The following is an 8115-nucleotide window of genomic DNA, read 5'->3' on the forward strand; positions in this document are numbered from 1 at the left end:
AGAAGTTATAACAAGAAGCAAGAGAGAGCTCGTGGATCAAACGTCGCAAATTTCTCTACAAGTTTCAGGCTTCAAGCAACCAAGTTCAAGTTCAAGAACGGAGAACAAATCAAGTTCAAGCTCAAGAAAGAAGAACAATTCAAGTATTCAAGATCAAGAACGACGTCAAATCAAACACAAGGCGTTCAAGATCAAGGCTACTTGTTCGTAATAAAATTAGTGGCAATAATCAAAGTGCTCGCGACGGATAAGTCAAATTAAAATTCTAGATCAAACTCAAAAAGCCCTTGAATTTATATTAGAAAATAGAATGAGAGGAATCATAGAGATTGTAACACTCAAATATTTGAAATAAAATACTACGATTGTTGCAATATTTTTCGGTTTTGATTTTATTTTCTCGATGCAATTTATTGTCTACAAATTCTGGAATGCCCAGTGGGGACAATCTCTACCTCTCATCTTAACTTTTCTATCCCCAAAGCAAGAACATTGAAATTGCTTCAAAGGAAATCAACTTCAGTTCAACTTCCACCAAGCCTATTAATTTCAGCTTCTATGCTGATGTGTGAAGCATCCTCGATGTTACCTTTGGAAGCTTTGGACCAGTTACGAGGAGTAAAACAAGCTCGTTAGGACAACCCCTATTTTCGGATCTTCATCCTCAAAAGGAGCAAGATCTTCCACAAACGTACCTGAAGGAGGAAGCGACGTTGCTAAAAGATCAACAAAACTCTTGCTCTGCTTGGCCTCTCCGGATCCAAGCACTATGTTGTGAAGAAAGATGATGATGCTTCAAGTGATTGATCCTCCCCACTTACACCATATAGCGTGAGCCAATCAAGGATCAATCTGTGTGAAAATTCATGCTACTCTCTGTCGTCTACGACAATCATACAAGCCATGGTGACAAACACTTCATCTGTGGAGGAGTAGTTGGAAAACTTGACGGAAGCAATCGCTCGCTTGAACAAGTGCATGCAATAGATAAGGTGGGAATCTTGATGGAATAAGAATCCACCCACGCACCTAGCAAGCTCCCAGAAGTTCCAGAGAGTGATTCTCCCCCAAGACAAGTAGCATCCGCTAAGGCTATCCCCGTCTCATTTGAAGGGATGATTCCAATCGATCAACTGAATGAGTTCATTGAAGGAACCATTAAGAACAAGTATGAAGTTGCTGTCAGGTCCTCCCTAACATATGCAAAGTTGTACACTATAAGGGTCGATATGTTGAATATACATGTTGGTTATCAACCTCCAAAGTTTCAACAGTTTAATGGAAAGGTAATCCAAAGCAATATATGGCGCACTTTGTTGAGATGTGCAACAATGCTGGGACTAATGGAGACTACCTCATCAAGCAATTTGTCCGCTCACTAAAAGAAAATGCTTTTGACTGGTACACAGACCTCGAGGCTAGATCTATTGATAGCTGGGATCAACTAGAGCAAGAGTTCCTCAATCGTTTTTACAGCACAAGGTGCATTGTGAGCATGGTAGAACTCACAAATACTCGTCAACGGAAGAGTGAACCAGTTATTGACTTTATCAATCGTTAGAGGAACGCAAGCCTTAACTGTAAAGACAGGCTTGGTGAAACTTCTAGCATAGAGATGTGCATCCAAGGCAATGCATTGTGTTAGTTTGTGTGAGTCCACCAAACAGTAGAGTACGTGGTCCTCTGTAAGATGTTGCTGAGAATGCTAATAAAATAGTATGTAAATAAGGCAGAGGAGTTTTACGTGGAAAAATCTCACACAAGGGGATCAAAAAACTACGACTTACACCTGTAGGCTTTTAACTTCACTAACTTGTAAAAAACATATTACAAACTACTTTGCAATGACTTCCATTACAAAGAATTTACTCAACTAACTTGTGGTACTCTTACCACAAGCCACTTTGTAACTTCCTAGTTACAAAGACTTTTATTAACTTGTGATGCTCTCACCACAAGCCACTTTGTCACTCTACGGTTACAAAGGTTTTTGCTTATGACTAAACCTAGTCACAACATAAACTCAAGGAGTTTACGGATTTACAAGAGGATTCCTAATCAAACACTTCTAGCTAAGCAGTTTAAGAGATACAATAAGTACAATCACAAAGTTACAACTCAACTAGGACAACAACAAGCTATCTTTTAGGAACTGGCCCATAGCTGCGTTCAACTTTGTTCTTCAAGCTTGTGAGGCTTGATTTCTCTGTTTTTGCAAGAAGCTTGAATGAGAAACTGAAACTTTCAAGTGATGTTTTGTATAAACTCATTATAGGTACACCTTGATCATATCATTTGAAATGATGTGAGCACTTTAGTTGGTCAGAGAATGATTGGGCGCTGGAGACAGTGCAGTGCGGCAGAAACAGTGCAGTTAGTCACTTCATTTCCAACTGTGACCAATTACTTATGAGGGAACCACAAGGGTATCAGATCCTTGTTTGGGTTCCTGGCTCCTGAAGCTGTAGCAGCCCACCTTTAGTTGGAATTCGTTAAGGTTGCAGTATAGTCCGAGTAGGTCAGGTTCCCTATCTGGTTCTTAACAGTAAGTTTGTTAGATTATCAAAACATAAGGCAAGAACATTTAAAACCTATAAATTTCCCCCTTTTTGATGATGAAAAACTTAATATTTATATAGTGGATTTAGAGTAGTAAGAACCAGATTAAGTAATAGGGGAACACAGGTTCCCCCTAACTCTATGCCTTTTGTAACACACACATGTGTTCCCCCTGAGTTGATGACCGTATTATTTTTCTCACTTTTGGCATCATTAAAAAGAACAGACATAATAACAGCATAGAAAAGTCCAGCTAAGCTAACTCATGTCACATATGTGCACACAATCATGATAGAGAATAGAAACATAGAAGGAGAGTACTGACATAATAAAACAAGGATTGATATTAATAAAGCTTTAATATGACTTTGCTTTGAAAAAGCGAAAGGCAATATTGGACTTGTTAAAACGGGAGCAGTAGTGTTTCATCCCAACCATATAAAAAAGAAAACAAAAACATCCGCCAAAACATCAAAGAAAACTTAACAAACATTTCCAGAAACTGGTCACTAAAAGGGTACTTAGGGGGCACTAGGAGTAAAGGGCTTGGTAGTTGCAGCAAGCGTTTGGAGAACGAGGTCTATTCGGGCATTTGTCGATTTTTACTCATTGAGTAGTTTTGCTTTCAGGTTCTCTACTTGCGCCATGAGATCAGCATTCTCCTTTTTTCAAACGAGATACTCAATCATTTGACACCGGAACCCCTTGGGCTTGCTGGCCTTCCAAGATAGCATTCCTGGCCTTCAACCGACGAATTTCCTCAGCTGCACTATTCTGAGCATTAATAAGCTATGAGATGGTTGATGTACTTCCTACCCCCCATTCTTTTCCACGCACTTGCACTCTTCCAAAGTTGACCATGAGAAAGTCTGCTTCCTAGTCCCTACCTTGCATGTTCCCAGTGGGACTTCAAAAAAATTGAACACTTGTGCAAGCAGGAACCCATAGGGAAGGCCATGATTACCATCTTTGAAGGTGGCAACCTTCTGTATGTGTTCAATCATAATAGCAGGCAGACTCATAGGAGTAAAACTGTCCAGTTACTCCATCAAGAATAGGCCAGACTTAGAAGTGACTGACCTCCTCTCAGCTCGAGGCAATAGAACTTTGTTAACCAATTCTAACAGCAGCTGATAGACAGGGAGTAATGCTTTCTTATAGATCTGGTCCCCCTTCCGGTTTGCATTGTCTTTTACTATGGTATTTCTAAAGTTAAACTGACACACCAGTTGTAGGAACTTTTAGAATCTCTCCAAACAGCTTTACATCGAACACGATGTCCACCCCATTGACCAAAGCACAAATGTGGTCAGTCTCAACTGGATAGAGGCTAGCAAAGAAGCTTTGTACCTCATCCTCATATACCTTAGGTGCATCAATTTGAAATAGATGCGCCCAGTGTTGAAACTCTACCATTTCCAGAATTTGGCGCATTCCAGCCATCTCAGAGATTGCTGGGTCAAACGAGCGACCCAACAGAACCTTTTGATGCCTCAGGCATTCAGAGCCAAGGCTAACTTCACTTCTCATTCTCTTCACAGAACCAGGTTCTTCAAAAGTTTCAGACTTGCGTTTGCCAGACTTCTCTCCACTGAATTTTCCTTTTCCCTTAGATTTGAATAACACATCCTCATTAGACATCGAAAACTCACTCACCACCTCCTTCATCTTCCCTTCTTTATTGAAGCAAGCTTTGTCTTTTTCAAAGACCGTCTAACAAGTGAACCAGGTTCATCTGCGGTTTCCTCTTCCACCTCGACTACAGGGATCGCCTCATCACTTACAGGTACACCGTCTTTCACCAACTTTCTCCTTTTCTTCTTACTACTCTTCTTGCTCTTTTGAAGGGCAGAATCGTAGGCCACCTTAACTTGAAGCCTGGTAGTAGGTCGTTTGGTTTCAGACTCAGGGGTGGACACAACCCTCCGCTTACTTATGAATGCATCGAGAGCCACATTATCTAGGTCTTCTTCATCACTGGATCTCATTTCAGGTGCTTGAATTTCCAAGGGCACAACATCGAATACAGGAACAGCACTGTCTGGGGAACGAGAGCCCTGACCTGGGTCCTCTGGAGAGGGATCAGGTTCCTCATGTGATGCCTAGTAGTATCTGCTAGTGCATCCCCTTCAACAGTTACAATGGCCCTTTCTTCCCTTACACAGTGTGCCTTGTTTTTCTAAGAGGAGATCTCATGCAGTACACCATCGGCAGACACCACAAACACGGTTACAACATTTGTCTATTCCTCACATAGTTCTACCACCACCAAGGAATCGATAGCAACGATGGCAGAACTCCTTGTGACCTCAGGGTTTTGACCTTGTTCTCCACTTGGTCTTTGACTGGTGGGAGCCTCAGACGATAGAGAGAACGGAGCAGCAGTTTTAAGGGTTTCTAAATTAGGAAGAGACTGGGAAACTGGGTGAGGTATGATTGTAACGGCATGAGTAATAGTGGGTGAGGAAGGCTCAGTGGGAGCGGAAAGCTCCATAGATTGATCAATAGTAGTTACGACTGTGGCAGGGAGATCGGAAGTTATCTCAGCCATTAAAAAATGGTGTGATGATGCTTTTGGGAAATTCTAATGTAAGACTTATGGTTAGGAAGAGTAGAAAAGAGGGTTTTTAAAAGGAGAGGATAATTATGAAGAGAGAGGAATAGGCACTGGTTCTGAAACGGCGGTTAGGCGTGGAGAATTGTAATGTTTCCAAGGGAGATGTAACGACTTAAAATGAAGAGACGTGGCAGTAGGATCTGAAAAGTTGATGACATGGCAGTTGTGTTTTGTACCCTTTTTAAGACGTGTATTAAAGGATGCACAGAACTACTAACCTTTGGTACAAGAACCAGGTTCTTGACCTTTTTATTTGAAAGAATCAATCCTCTTTTATCATTCATGCACTACATCTACAGCTTATTTACTCATCATTTGTGCTTACCTGCAACAGTATTGAAGTGAGTTAGACATGGCCAGAAAACACCTTTAGCCAGTTATTTCTTGAAGGTGATTTTCTTAGCCAGATAAAGCGGAATCAAGTTCTCAATTGGGCTTTAAAAGTCCCAACTTCACTCTGTTTCTTTCAAATTGTTCCTTACTTAGTGCCTTGGTGAAAATATTTGCAATTTGATCTTCTGTGTTGTATAACTTCATACATATCAGCCCTTTCTCCACATTGTCCCTCAGAAAATAATGCCTCACATCAATATGTTTTGTCCTTTTGTGTTGAACTGGATTCTTGGCCATGTTGAGTGTACTGGTATTGTCACATAGAAGGGGAACACTCTTAGTGAGTACCCCAAAGTCCTCGAGTTGTTGCTTGATCCATAAAAGTTGATGATAGTTTGTATGGATCCACCAAGTCTTAGAGTACCTGGTCCTCTACAAGTTTCTGCTGAGAGCACTTAGTAAAGCAGTAAGTAAACCGTACAAGGGGATCAAAAAACCACGACCTACACCTGTAGGCTTTTAACTTTACTAACTTGTAATCTTACCTATTACAAGCCACTTTACAATACTTCCGATTGCAAAGTATTTACTCAACTAACTTGTGGTACCTTTACCACAAGCCACTTTGTGACTATCCTAGTTACAAAGGCTTTTTCTAACTTGTGATGCTATCACCCCAAGCCACTTTGCAATTCTACAATTATAAAGACTTTTTTTTTATGACTAAATCTAGTCACAACCTAAGCTCAGCGAGTTTGAGGATTTATGAGAGGACTCCTAATCAGTATGTTTCTAAGTAAGCGATTTAGGAGATATAGTAAGTACAATAACAAGGTTACAACTCAACTAGGACAACAACAATCAATCTTTTAGGAACTGGTCCGTAGTGGCATTCAACCTTATTCTTCAAGCTTGAGAGGATGATGAGTTTTCTATTTTTGCAAAAGCTTGAATGAGGAACAAAAACCTTCCAGTGATGTCTTTGTATGAAGCTTCATCGGGTACATATTGATCACATCACTTGAGGTGATGTGAGTGCTTTGTTCTTGAGGTGATGCCTTAATCTTTTTCAATTTATATATAAAGAACCAGTTCCCCAACAGTGATTCCCCCTGAGTCCATATTAATCTTTTATTTCCCCCTTTTGTCATCATTAAAAAAATAAAAGCACAAAGAAGTCCAGCCAAGCTAACTCATGCCACATATGTGCACACTAGCATGAGAAAGAACAGAACGCAAAGATAAAGTAATAGACAAAATAAAAGAGGATTTAGATTAATAATAGTTTCATATGCCCCTTCATTTGAAAAATGTAAGAGGCAGCATTTGGACTTGATCATGGGAGCAGTAGCAGTAGTACATCCCAACCACAATGAAAAACAACAACAAAAAGTATCCACCAATCATCAACAGAAAAAAAGGAACACAGCCAGATAACTGGTCACTGAGGGGAAACTTAGGGGGCACTAGGAGGAAAAAGCTTAGAAGCAGCGGCAAGTGTCTGGAGAACAAGGTCTATTAGGGTAATTCTCGACTTTTGCTCGTTGAGTAGTTCGGCTTTTAGGTTCTCAACTTATGCCCTGAGGTCAGCATTTTCTTGAATCAAACGGATCACCTCATCATTCGACATGGGAACTGCTCGAGCTTGCTGGCCTTCCAGGATGGCATTCCTGGCCTTCAGTCGACGTATCTCCTCAGTTGCGATGTTTTGGGCATTGTTGAGCTGAGACATAGTTGAAGTGCTTCCTACACCCCCATACTTCTCAATACACTCGCACTCTTCCAAGGTTGTCTGTAAGAATGTCTGCTTACGGGTCCCTACTTTACTTGTTCCCAGCGGAACCTCAAAGTATTTGATTACTTGCGTGAGCAAGAATCCATAGGGAAGCCCGTGATTGCCATCCTTGAAATCAGCCACTTTCTACATATGCTTAATCATTATGGTAGGTAGACTCACAGGGTTGAAACCGTCCAATTGCTCCATTAAGAATAAATCAGATTTGGAAGTGATAGATCTCCTTTCTACTCGAGGCAACATGAGTTTGTTCACCAGTTCAAACAACAACTAGTAGACAGGAAACAATGTTTTCTTATAAACCTGGTCCCCCTTCTGATTAGAGTTATCTTTCACGACTGCATTTCGGAAGTTGTATTGACAAACATCTCTCACACTAGACACCCCAATAGTAGGAACCTGCAGAATTTCCCCAAGTAATTTTCCATCAAAGACAACGTCCACCCCATTTACTAAAGCGCACACATGGTCAGTATCCACTGGAAATAAACTGGTGAAGAAGTTCTTGACCTCCTCCTCATACACTTTAGGAGCGTCAATGTAGAATAGATGCGTCCATTGCTGAAACTCCACCATTTCTAGAAGCGGACGCATTCCTGCCATCTCATAGATTGTTGGGTCAAACATGCGACCCACCAAAACCTTTTGATGCCTTAGTCGCTCAGATCCAAGGCAGACGTCACTTCTGGCTTTCTTCCCAGAAATGGGTTCTTCAACTATTTCCCATTTGTGTTTCCTATGCTTTTCTCCACTAACTTTACCTTTCCCCTTGGACTTGACAAGAATATCTTCATCACTCATTGACTTCTTT

The sequence above is a fragment of the Nicotiana tabacum genome, chromosome 3, assembly GCF_000715075.1.
Source record: "Nicotiana tabacum cultivar K326 chromosome 3, ASM71507v2, whole genome shotgun sequence".
In the NCBI taxonomy this organism is placed as follows: domain Eukaryota; kingdom Viridiplantae; phylum Streptophyta; class Magnoliopsida; order Solanales; family Solanaceae; genus Nicotiana; species Nicotiana tabacum.